This window comes from Cupressus sempervirens, chromosome 11 (assembly GCF_028749045.1).
Source record: "Cupressus sempervirens isolate cs-2001-9-10 chromosome 11, ASM2874904v1, whole genome shotgun sequence".
In the NCBI taxonomy this organism is placed as follows: domain Eukaryota; kingdom Viridiplantae; phylum Streptophyta; class Pinopsida; order Cupressales; family Cupressaceae; genus Cupressus; species Cupressus sempervirens.
Window position 1 is genome coordinate 620,862,681 of NC_143128.1, and position 14,112 is coordinate 620,876,792.

Sequence of the window (14,112 nt, forward strand, 5' to 3'; positions counted from 1 at the left end):
GAGGGGCACAGTATGGTGGAGTGAGTGACAATATGGTAGGGGAGGGTTGATGGCCATACATTGCACAAATAGCAAACCATATGGGGGTGAGGAAAAGGTTGTACGGTGGCTTAATGAGAGTCGTACAATGGTTGTAACAGTATGGTGGGGGAAGAGAGAAGGATGTATGGTGAGTGTTGGATGTTTGTACGACAGACCATACTTGGTGTGGATGAGCAAGAGGAGCAATGTACGATAATGTGTATGGCTTGGGTGAAGGTCATATGGCCAAGGAAGAAGTAGTACAGAAATGATGGGAGGCCACATAGTTAGGTATCCAAACCCAATATAGAATACAATCTGGTTCATACACAAAACACAATAGATCTTGCTAATATCCACACAATAATAGAGACTTGGATGTGAATAATAAATGTCGAAACATGTTGCTTTGATTTGCCAGGACCAAGCGAAGAATTACATGCAACAACGGAATAGGGTGAGGGATGAATCTCACTGAAGCTACAAGGCAAAATAGGGAAGATCTTTCACTTTCGAAATGGCGAACAATCCAAAACTCCAATAAGAATTCGTAGTACATAGAAAATAATCCAAAAGCATGCCTAAAACAACCTACAAGAAGGCCTTAAAAAGGGCTTCAGGGAAACTTCCCAAAGGATTACAAAATGTAATAAGCTGACAAGTACAAAAATAACCAGTGGGCCTAGGAGATTAAAAACATTGATTCTCGGGCACATAACAAAATATTATTATTTAATAATATTGGGGACATTACACAATATGCATCTTATCAATTTTCAAAGATCTACACATATAGAGGTCAAATAGGACAACAAGGAATTCAAACTCATGATCTATGTCTCTAAGAAGTTTGATTGACAAGGATGAAATTAGGTTTCCTTCATTGTTTCCCAAATTCTACCAATTTGAAAATGATGAAGATTACTCAAACTAAACTAACAACACCCCTACTTTAACATATGCTCTCAATCAAATATAAAATAATTATAGAGAGAACCACCTATTATCAATAAATTATTAATTAGAAAATAGCACGCATGGAGTAATAGTTTCAACAATTACAATTATTTTTTTTGGTCAGTAATAAGATATCTTATTAATAAACTTGCATAGTTACATAGAGAGGCTAATATTTAAAAATACCCATCACACAAATAAACACTTTGTATTTTACTATATTTTCAAACTTCACTAATAGAGCACATATGTTTCGCCTACTTTCCTCCTTGTATGAGGTTCTTCCAAAAATAACTAAGATTTATATATCAACTTTCTACATGATTTCACATTGATAAAAAACTCTAGTTTCAACCTAAGATAAAAAAAACTACATTGGCCCTATAGATTCCAACAGAAATTGTTTCACCTTCATCAGACCCTTCAACATCCTTCCTTTCTCTAAATTTTCTTTGTGATCAATTCATTTCTTAAGCTCGTTCCCCTCCTCAAAAATTTTCTTTCTTATCAAGAACATATCCAGGACTTGTCATGGCTGTCAACTTTAAATTTTTTATTCCGTCATTCCCTTTCATCCACTAAAAGCTTTATCCCATGTTTTCTTAAATAGAAGATTTACCCACCAAAAAAACGTAGGACTATTTTCCTATAGGAAAAAGGAAAAAAGAAAAATTTGATCATTTTTTCATTTCCCCTTACAACTTCACCGGAAAGACTACCCTCACCACCATTCGCCTTTTACAGTCGCTTGCAGTGCAACAATGGTGCAAGTGAGGGACTTGAAAACCTCTAACCCTTCTTCCTGCCCTCTCTTGGAAAGAGCAAATCTCCTTCACCAATTTGAGCCTTTCTACTCTTATTTTTTCCTTATAAGCTTCCTTATTCACACTATTTGGCCATCAAATGAAACTAAATTTGTCTCTCGCCTTCCCCTCTGCTTCATCCTCAAAACATTCACTAGAATTAAAGCCCATCCCTGACCATGCCCACTCTAACATGGATTCAAACCCTACAATCATGTCTTTTGGAAACAACGATGTCATCACCCACTCAACCTCTACTTCTGAAAAGGCCAATTCTAGCCGCCACACCATAACCATTGCAGCTATATCCACATTTATTTTCCAATGATGGGCTGAATTATGAAACAACTCTCCTACCATTCCCTTCACCGCCTCTATCACTCCTGGCATCGACAAAGAAGCAACAAGAAGAGTCAATGGTTTTGGACAGGGCCATAGAGTGCTTTTTGTTGTCTAGCCATCTAAAAAGTAAAGGTAGCCTTCATTCATATACTCTATCGCTTTCCTTTCCTATCACTTTCCAAATTGTTCTGCACTATTTTAAATAACCCTTTTCGACTACCATGTTTTATAGAAAAGTCACCTACCAACTTGCTTAGATCACACACTTTGAGCTAACATTTTAGTTTGTGACTCATCATCTCTTTGTCCTTTTTTGTTAAAACATCATTTTTTATTATGTGCGCATTTATTACATATCATCTATATCTTTTAATCATTTCTTTGATCTAACAGTTCGCCTCGGTTGTCACCCTCCATTTATTCATTATATAATGACTTTTCTTTTTAAGAATTTTAAGTTCAACTAAACACCTCAACCCAATGGCTACACCATTCAAAACACTCTTTTCCTACTTCGAAACAATTTGCTGCCCATTTTGATAGCTGATCAGCTTCACCATTTGACTCCCAGTACACATGACATATTTTGAAATCTTCCAAAGGTTGCATCTCTTTATTTACAGCTATCAAAATATTTTCTAAATGCCAACCCAAGATCTGATTTCTTCTAATCGCCTCTACCACCACCATCCAGTCTCCTACCACAATCCACCTCCCACTCTCCCTCCCACTTTCTTTGCACACTGATTGGAACAACTTTTTTTATAAATATATTTAACTCGTGTAAATTTGCAATGTAAAAAGATGGACTATGAATGGTTTTCAAGACAATGATTTTTAGAGTTCCTCATACCAAATACTTCTTTATGTTTACTGAATAATGCATGAGGTCTCAATCAAGATTGCATTATTGGGAAGATGAAGTTATAAGCGAGCCAAACAAAAGCTAAGAAGAAAAGCTTTTTGTGGAAGAAACCGAAACTTCCAAGAGACCAGGAATGTCAACAAAGTAGTTAATTCCTCATTTTGTATGTTTCTTGAAGAAACTGAATCGTGTAGAACACGTGTTGTTGACGCTTGCGTGGATTTCTTAACGTCTCCTAATGTTTTACCAACCGTGTTGTCTACTCCATTTACACATATTTTTCAACTTTAACAGTCTCAACATAAGCTTTTCCTCATTTATACGTAAAGTTTGTCGAGCGTACTCCTAACCGTATAGGATTTCTTTCCTTTAAATTTTTTTTAAAATCTATAATAGAATATCTAGATTATTTTTCATTTTATAGTTGTTTCAACTATTTGAATCAAAACTACAAACTTTAGATTGAACTAAGAATTGAGTGCGAACTATTTTAACTTTTTTTTGTTAGGACAGTAATTCTTACATCATTTCTTATGATGTTGGAGTCTTTCACTCAGCAAAACTTATCCGTAATAGACTCTTTAAGAATCTTTCAACTTTAGATCAAGAGCTCATCTACCATATTTGAAATTTTGGAAAAATAAAATAAAATTAATGATAGTTTGAAGGTGGTATGCATTGTTTTTAGAAATTTTTAATTAAAAAAAAGCAATAAATGTATTAACAAAATAATTGTTTTATAAATATGTTACTTTTTATTTTTCTAGTTGAATTCATTGTTAGCTTAAGGGTTTATGGAGTCTTTCTAAAATTGGTTGACAATTTCTTAATATATTTCTTGTTGATTTTTAGATTCTCAATTAGATTATTTTTAAAATTACTTTACATAATCACTAAGTACAATAATCTTCTATAATTCATCTTGTATACATTCTACAAATAATACAAGTAGACGCAATCATCTAAAGATATATCAACATAATGAAGAATGAATTTAATTGTCATATTCATGCTTAGTAATGTTTGATGAACTAATATATAAGAAATTAAATCTTCTTCATTACAATCAATTAAGTACTAGTAAAATGAAGCATCCAAATGAACTCATTAAATATTGGTTGAAATTGTAAACAAATGTAACCTAAATAACATAGCTCATGGTCAAAATATTTCATATTAACTATCTTTTATGAATCATTCAAATGAATCTATTAAGTATTGATTGAAATTGTAAGAATGTGACCAAAATAACATAGCTCATGGTCAAAATATTTCATATTAACTAGCTTTCATTTTAGACTACATTTTATATTTATTTTTAAATATTTACTTTACATGTATAGTAGTGATGTTGCAAACTTTCAAGTTATTAATTATTTTAAGATTCACATGCAGCTCAAAGAAAGACAAAATGTAATGATGAATTTGTAAAGCAATAATACGATTACAACAATTATTACATTTAGAGAGTCGCATATCAGCTATAATAGAAAAAAGGGTAGCAAAATGATGAAAAACAACAACTTCATCTCACTAAAATAATAAGTTAAGATCCAACAACCCTCAATATTATTCTTTGATTTGCCTTGTATCCAAATCAATAGCTCTAACATAATCAATTTAATTTTTCAACAATAATTATTTATATATTTATAAACTTAACCTTTAATAGAAAATTTAACCCTTATCTTTTGAAAATATAATTTTAAAATTTGACTACCTAACCTCTTTATTTTCCAATTTAAATTGACTAAATATACATTTATTAAAAAAATTACTAAATAATATTTAATCACATTAATTAAAATTCATTTTACACATATATTTCCTATCTCAAAATAGTATGTTTATAATATAGCATATCAACTAGATCTAAATGCTAAAACCATAAATGACATTAATAATATTCTAGGAGGTGGACAAAATGGATGGCAAACTTGATTACTCTTGGAAAAAAGATGAAAAATCAACAAATTTTTAAAGAATCATATTGGTGTAAAATCTAAGTCATATTCAATCTTGAAAAGAAGTTTCCTTTGAATTGGAAATGCCAAAAGTAGTTATTCAAGATGAATCCATCTCTCATGAGAATAAATGGAACACTTAGCACTCATTGGATCTAGTTGATGCTCACAACTACAACGGTGAAGCATGGGACTTCCCGAGAGGTCACCCATCCCAGTACTACTCCAACCTAAGCGCGCTTAACTACAGAGTTTCCTCCATGGTTAAACCCAAAGCTTGCAACCCCATGAGAGATGGATTCATGTTGAATCACTACTTATGAAACATGGATCAATGAGTTTGACTCAAAAATCACACAGTTAAATCCTGATAGCAATATCACAATTTGACTTACTGTGGAAATTATCTCCTAGTATAATCATGCTGTTAAAATTTGTATTGGAACATATCTTAGAAACCAGTATAAAATTAACACTGAAGTTTAGAGAAATTAGAAAACTATAATTTTTATATTCATCTCAAAACCTTTTTTAATATGAAAATTTCAACAATAGAAAATTGAAGAAAAAACAAGTTCATTCAAGATAGAGAATGAAGTATATTATGAAATCATAGCCATATGAAAATACTAATTGCACGCTTATTTTTTATTTTAAAAAAATAGAATATAATTTTTAGATTGATTAAATAATAGAATTATTTATATTAATTAATTTTAGCTTTGTACAGTTTAATGTATTCAGTGATCCAGAATACCTGTTCAATAACAGATCCATTAATAATGCAGCCGCTGCCTATTTACAACTGAATTAAATGTCATGCCTGCGAATTCGCTTCATCTTTTCTCTGCCTAAATTTCAAACAACCGACAATGCTCACAGTCCGTCAACAAACGGAAATTGGAGCTAATCATCGTGCACTACAACGGGACTCGACATCATTGTGAAAAACTCGTCGAAGCTGACCTGGCCGTCCCCGTCAGCATCAACCCCTCCAATCATGTGATGACATTCGTCCAAGCTGGAAGTCTCTCCCAGCCTCCTTAAAACTCTGTGGAGTTCATCTGCAGAAATGTGTCCATTGCCGTCGATGTCGAACATGTTGAAGGCATCTTTAAGATCCCGCAGGCTCGCCGTGCTGTCAACGCCACGTGTATTGAGGGCAATGAATTCAGACAAGTCCACGTAGCCATCTCCGTCCGAGTCAGCCTCTGCCATCATCATCTGCACCTCATCCTCCGTCGCATCGTTCCCGAGAGACCGCATGATGTGGCCGAGCTCCGACGGAGATATTTTGCCGTCACCGTCGGCGTCAAATTTATTGAAAACAGTCTGAAGCTCTTCGCCGCTCGGCAACGGACAAGAAATGCTCACAATACAATCGCTGCTACTCGAACTTCGCCCTTCTTCACGGCCTGAAATTTTCATAGGCGACGAAGATTTTCGCAGCCGAGATCTGGAGGAGAAAACGCCAATGCTCTCTGATTGCCGTCCGGGAGATTCAGTCCGCACATTCTTGCGGTTAGAAAACCAGGGGAATCCCATTGATAACGAACCAGAGATAAAAAAAAATATGCTTTGAATTCCGCTTTGCAATGAAAACGGATTTCACATTAAATATTCCTGAAACTAGGGTTTCAGAATATATATTTCTGAAACTAGGGTTGTAGCTCTGTAAAGCCAAAAACGATAAGAAATTCTATACTAAAACGCTCCGATTCTTCGCTTTCTCCGACGCAGCAAGATCTTTCTGGCTACTCAACGTCTGGAGGATGCTGTAAATTGAACAATCTCAACAAATTTATTTATTTATAGAGCGGATTAGCGCGTAAACCGATTGGAAGAACCGCCAAAAACGAGTGAGGAGAGAGGAAAAGATGCGTACAACTGCTGTTTCTTTGCATAAGTAAAAGAAAGTTGACAAAAGTGCAGGCCATACGAAATTTCCACGAAAAGAAGCTTCCCAACTGTTTCAAGTTAATCCAAAAATGAGGATTTTTCCGCGGACTGGGGGAAGTTAAGCGGTTCCCAACTTCTTGGAAGTTATGGAATTGAAGCGAACAATATTAACGTGGTGCTCTACCTAACACCAAACATATAGCGTGGATGTTAATGCCAAAAGAGTGTGGTGAGCTGTTGAACTTCCACAACTATTTGAAACTTTTCAATTGAATAAATTGTATTGTTATTTAATTTTAGGATTTTTATTAAAATGTGTAAAAGATCCAATTAACACCAACATATAACGTGGATGTCATTGCCCAAAAAATGGGATGAGTTGTTGAACTCATTCGAACTTTTCAATTATAAAATAATTTGATAGAACAAATTGGTAGTTATTTGAATTTTTAGATTTTTTTATGAATAATTCATTTCTATTAATTTAATTAGTATTTCCATTCAAAGGAACAAGGGGTACGCTACTAGTGAGAAAAGGTGTAAGTCTATATAAGATGGTTGTCAACATATTATTATTTTTGTTATATATTTAATATAAAATGAAAGGAAACTTAAAAGTTCCAGAAATAAATTAAATATTGTTAATTTCAAATAGTTCAATTCAGGTGTTTTTAAATTCATATACATTTATTGTAAAACTAAACGAAATGTAGAAGAGGTATACAAAACAAAAGGATAGTTCAATTAGTATGTGTTTTGCTCACAAACTAAACTAAATTGGAGGAAAATAAGTCGATGCTTGTTGACACTATTTTGTTTACAAGTTTAATATACTAAATTCAATACAATATAATGACTAGATTATTTTAGGAACAAAAAGAAATGGATTTTTAAAAAAAATTGATTTCCTTCGTGATAAGGGACATCTTATCACCATACCTGTAACAAAAACAAAAAATTCAAAAGGGAAAGAGGACATTGAAATGCTCAAATGCAGCCAATTATAAAGTGATGAAGAAACACTCATAAATTCATATATAACAAGGGAAATAATGAGATTTTTTAGCTTTATGCACTAGAGTGATAGTTGTTTCAATTGAAACTCTTCCTTTTGCGTGATAACTGTATATGGTAAGTAGGAGATAATTTTCACAGCAAGTCAAATTGTGATATTGCTATCAGGATTTAACTGTGTGATTTTTGAGTCAAACTCATTGACCCATGTTTCATGAGTAGTGATTCAACATGAATCCATCTCTCATGAGAATAAATGGAATACTTAGCACTCATTGGATCTAGGTGATGCTCACGGGTGGGAAGCACTGGGACTTCTTGAGAGGTCACCCATCCTAGTACTACTCTAGCCTTAGCGCACTTAACTACAAAATTTCCTCCATGGTTAAACCCAAAGCTTGCAACTCCATTTGCAAAACCTTCACCAAGTGTTGTGCCTTATGAACCATTCATTGGAAAGCCCCTAAGGCTCATCAATTAATAAGTAAGAGATAATTCCCATAGCAAGTCAAATTGTGATATTGCGATTAGGATTTAACTATGTGATTTTTGAGTCAAATCATTGACCCATGTTTCATGAGTAGTGATTCAACATGAATCCATCTCTCATGATAATAAATGGAACACTTCTCATTTATTGGATCTAGGTGATGCTCATAGGGATGAAGCATTGGGACTTCCCAGGAGGTCACCCATCCTAGTACTACTCCAGCCTGAGCACACTTAACTACAGAGTTTCCTCCATGGTTAAACTCAAAGTTTGCAACCCCATTTGCAAAACCTTCACCAAGTGTTGTACCTTATGAACCATTCATTAGAAAGCCCCTTAACCTCATCAATTGATAAGTAGCAGATAATTTTGACAGCAAGTCAAATTGTGATATTGCTATCAAGATTTAACTATGTGATTTTTTAGTCAAACTAAAACGATGAGGAAACACTCGTAAATTCATATATAATAAGGGAAATAATGAGATTTTGTACCTTTATGTACTAGAGTGATAGTTGAACATTGCAATTGAGACTCTTCCTTTTACCTAATAACTATATATGGTAAGTAGGAGATAATTTACAAATAATTTAAACGATTAAAAATTTTCAAACAAATGTATTCAACTCATGTAAATTTTGCAATGTAAAAAGATGGACTATGAATGGTCTTCAACATAATGATTGATAGACTTCCTCACATCAAACTCTTTATGATGTTTACTGAATAAGATACCAGATCTAAATCAACGTTGCACTATTGGGAAGATGAAGTTATAAGCAAGCCAAACAAAAGCTAAGAAGAAGCTTGCTGTGGAAGAAACTAAAACTTCCAATAGACCAGGAATGTCAATGTAAATCGAACAACCAACAAAATTGTTTTGTAATATATGCAAAATTTATCATTCGTATGTTTGTTGAAGAAACAGAATTGTGTAGAACACGCTTTGTTGACTCCTACATGGATCTCAAACTTATTATTATTATAAATGACCATTTGATAAAGGAAAAATGTGTCAATACGCTTCACCAACCATACTGTCTATGCATTTTCACATATTTCTTTAACAATCTCAACATAAGCTATTCCTCATTTGCACGTAGTAGTTTATGAAGCATACTCCTAGCCCTAATAGATTTTTTTCAAAAAGGTACAATCGTTTTGTCATTGGGTGGTTCACATTTAGAATTATTTTATGGATGTTTTTTCTATTGATATAGTTGTTTTAGCTATTTGATTCAGAAATACAAGTCTTAAATTAAGTTCAGGAATCTATTCTATGACTTTTTCTCAGGCTATGATTCTTACATCATCTCTTATGACATTAGGAGTTTCACTTGACAAAATTGAATTCCTAATAGATTCTTTAAGAACCTTTCAACTTCACCAATAAATCAAGGATCTATTAACCATGTTTGAAATTTGGAAGAGTGGATTATTTGGTGGCATTGATGAGTTGATCTATTAATATTTGATGTACCCACCCTGTCTCCTCTACCTCATTATTATTTATGATAAGTTGTTTCTTCTTAATTCATTATGATATAGAAGATGTCATACATTTTTCAATAGATCTTAAGTCTAAATTGGGGAAGTTGAATGGTTTCAAGTGAGCCCACCAAGAATTAAGCCTTGTTGAGTGTGATCAGGTCAAGATTGTGCACCCCATAGAGTTTGGAAAAATGGATACCCCTCAATCCTTATCTCTTCGGCAAAATGATTATGAACTTCCAAAAAAATATGTAATTCATCTAATAGTGGTTGAATTTGGATGCATGCATTTAGAGGTTGAATATAAGGTGCTTCTATTAGAAGATATTCCTCTTTTTGAATGAATATTGGTAATATAGTTCCTTTGAACTCGCATTTATGAAAAATGTATGAATGCTAGTTAATTGGAATGACACATGGTACCTGTGAAAAGTTTTTTTAAAAATTTCTTTGAATATTCACCCAAGACTTTTCATTTGATAATTTAGGAGGTGGTATAGATTGTTATTAGTTTCTTTTTATGAATAGTGTCAATTGTATTAACAAAAAAATCACTCTATAAATATGTTACTTTGTAATTTTTTAGTTGAACACATTGTCAACTTAAGGCCATATGAAGTCTTTGTAAAACTAGTTATTTTTTAGATTATTGGATGTATTTTTAAATAATTATTGAATACAAGAGTCTTTTATAATTGGTCTTATATATAGTCTACAAAGAATATAAAAGAGTGCACTAATCTAAAGGTATATTGACCATGAAGACTTAACTTAATTGTCTTATTCATGCTTAGATTAGACAAATAAATCCTTCTCCGCAATGATATTTGATGAACCAATATAGAAGAATTCTTGAGTTTTTTTTTTTCTTTTTTTTGTCAAATCCATTACAATCAATCATATTAGTACTATGAAGAATTCATTGAATATTGATTGAAATTGTAAAAATTAGAACCTAAATAACATAGCTCAAGGTCAAAATATTTCACATTAATTAGATTTCATTTTAGATTTCCTTTTGTATGCATGTTTATATATTTACTTTACATGCATATTAGTGATTTTACAAACTTTTAAGTTATTAATCACTTAATTGTTTCACATGCATCTCAAAGTGTGAATAAATATAATGATAAATTTGCATACATATATCATTTTCCATTTAACATTGCTCTCATTTTTTGGGATTTTATTTTATACATTTGCATAGAAAAATATGGTACACTTTTGTGCGAATTTAGGCTAATTCACATATCATCATACACATATATATTCAAACATTGAACCCCACCATATGCATCCATACTTTGATGCATTCATCTTATTCTATAGTTAATTACATTTATTTAGGTAGCTACCTAGGTATATTTTTTTATACACTTGGATTTTATCATTTTTTCACAAGAGACATTTTTTTAAGTTGAAAAAGTAAAATTGCACAACAATAAAGATACAACAATTATTACAAAGAGAGTTGCATAGCAATTAGAATAGAAAAAAGAGAGCAGAAAAATGAAGAAAAGCAAAACTCCCTAGCTACTGAAACAATTAGCTAAGATTCAACAATTTTTTTTATTTTTTATTTTTTTGCGATTTATACTTTTTCTAAATTAATAGCTCCAACATAATTAGTTTAGTTTCCCCACAAGAATCATTTATATATCATGACCTTAACCTTGTGTAACAAATTTAACCCTTATTTTTTTAAAATTTAAATATAAAATTTCGCTAGGTAACCCCCTTTAGTTTCTCCCAATTTGAATTGACTAAATAATATTTGATAACATTAACAAGAATTTATTTTCCACAGATGTTTCTCATCTCATAATAATATGTTTAAAATGAAGGATGGACTAAACAATATTTGATAACATTGACAAGAATTTATTTTGCACAGATGTTTCTCATCTCACAATGATACGTTTATAATGAAACATATCACTTAGATATGAATGCTAAAATCATAAATATCATTAATAATATTATACCTATAACATATTAGTGGATAAATTGTATTTCTTCATCTAAAACAATGGTAAGGCTTAAACATCACACACTAAGACTTTATTCTTAGACTAAAAGTACTAAATAGTCAAAATTGATTTATTTTTTCCAAACTTAAATTTATGATGGTTAAGAATGACCATAACACATGAAACGCTCATTATATTCAATCTTAAAATAATTATCCTTTGAACGGGCCACGTCACTGGGGAATCAGTGATATCATTTTCATCTATCTGAACATAATTGCTTAAATTTTTCTTTGAATGGGCCACCTTTCTGCTTTATTTTACCAATCGTGTCGTCTACTCCATCAACACATATTTCTTCTTTAAATGTTCTGTAAAATCTGCTTTATGTCTACAATGAAAGAAATTATTTCAGTTTAAAAGCATCTTTCCTTAATTTCAAAAGCAGTTTAAAAGAAATTCTTTCCGTCTACATGAAACCAAATCGTACAATTAATTATATAATATATATGATTTAAAGAACTGTCGCTGAATTAAAGTATAAATAGTTACGTAATTATACGTGCATATTCTAACATAAGAAATATAAATAAAATCGCAGAAGTACTTTAAAAATATTCTTGCAGCCGTTGAGTAACCAGAAAGATCTTGCTACGTCGGAGATATGGCGAACATGTTATAAATATTCTTGCAGCGCTTTACTACAGAATTTCCATTCCTTTCTTTCTTTACAAAGCTGAAAACCTAATTTACGGAAAGATGTTACTTTTTTAAATTACTGAAATTGCTTTTTCCTGCAAAACAACATTCAAAGAACTAGTTTTCCTTGAATACATTGAACACACTTTGCAGGATTTAAATCACAATATGTGAAAGGAGAATTTTCCAAGACATTTTTTGCTATGCTTTTTCTTAGACCCTAGTCAATGGTGATTTGAAAATTTTTAAACCCTTATTTGTAGGCACAAAAGTAGCAAGGGGCTATATGGACAAGTTAGAAAACTAAAACCCACAAAATATTGAAGTACTTCAAAAAGGGTATCCATATTGGAAGTTAGTTTTCTACCTTTTAAAGGAAAACTTGGAGTTATAGTCCCAAAATTGAGTTTGGAGGCCTAATTCTACCAGGCCTAATTAGGACGGTTAGCCAAGTTTGGAGGAATTAATAAGGAAACCTATGGATTTTGAGTCTAAGAGGATAGGGGTAGTCTAAAAACCCTCAAGTTGAATCCCTTACTCAATTTTGAAGGTAGAATGATTAAGTTTGATGAAATTGGGAGTTTGAAGGACTAGGAAATATGTCTCTAGGAAGGGAGCAAGTTGTAAAAACATTGGTGTAACTGGGTAGGGAAGATTGGAGGATAATATAGTAATCCTCTTGAGGTTAGAGTGAAAAAAAGGAAACTGTAGTAAGCTAGAAGAGAAGCCTAGGTGAGCCCTTAGTGAAGAAAGGGTTAGAAGCATCCAATTTACATCAGATTGATATTAGAGCCACCAAACATTTGGGGTTAGTGTCATGTCTTTATATACTAAAGAGTCAGTAGGGCAGGAAGACATGATGACCAATGGAGAACTTTCTAAGGACATGAAGGAGCAAAAGGAGAGGAATAGGCTCCTAGAGGAGATTAAAAATAAAATAAAATTGGAGGAAGTTGTTGAGACAATCAAGAAGACAAATCAAGAAGGAGAAACTAGTGATAAAGGTAAGGGAAAGGTTGATGAGTAAGCCATCATACTTGAGCCAGACCCTCCATTGACTGTAGAACCATTCCTGAAAGCCATTAATCCATTGGGTGGAATGGCCCTAAAAAGGAATCCTTTTGTTTAGTGGAAAGATGGGCATTGAACTTGTGATGGAATAGATTGAAGGGATGGAAAACCACTTTGAGTGTGAAGGGGTTACTAAAGAACAAAAGGTTAAGGTAGCCAAATTGAGGCTAAGGGAATTAGCGCTAACATGGTGGAAGTATCTCCAAGAAGAGAGGGAGAATATGGGAAAGAAACCAATTGCAAATTGGAGAGCCATGGTGACTAAGGTAAAGGAACAATACCCACCTAAAGATTATGAAATTCAAATACACAAGAAAAGGAAAAGTTTAAAATAAAAAGATATGGATGTGGCAACATATACTAAAGAATTTTAGAATTTTTGTTTGAGATTAGGAACCCAAGAAGAAGATCCTCCTAAGGTGGCTAGGTTTCTAGGTCGGTTGAAGTGGAACATACAAGAAAAATCAGTCTATGGACACATACAACAGTCCATAAGTGTTTTCAATTAGCCCTAAAGGGGGAA

The 14,112-nt window shown here is 32.6% G+C and overlaps 1 pseudogene across 1 annotated transcript; it reads right to left on the reverse strand.

Annotated features, from left to right (window-relative positions):
* Positions 1 to 5,624: 5,624 nt before the first annotated feature.
* Positions 5,625 to 6,771, reverse strand: LOC149531226 (polcalcin Jun o 2 pseudogene; annotated as a pseudogene). The gene has a single exon (XR_016358496.1). The product of XR_016358496.1 is annotated as a polcalcin Jun o 2 pseudogene (transcript).
* Between the last annotated feature and the right edge of the window lie 7,341 nt (positions 6,772 to 14,112).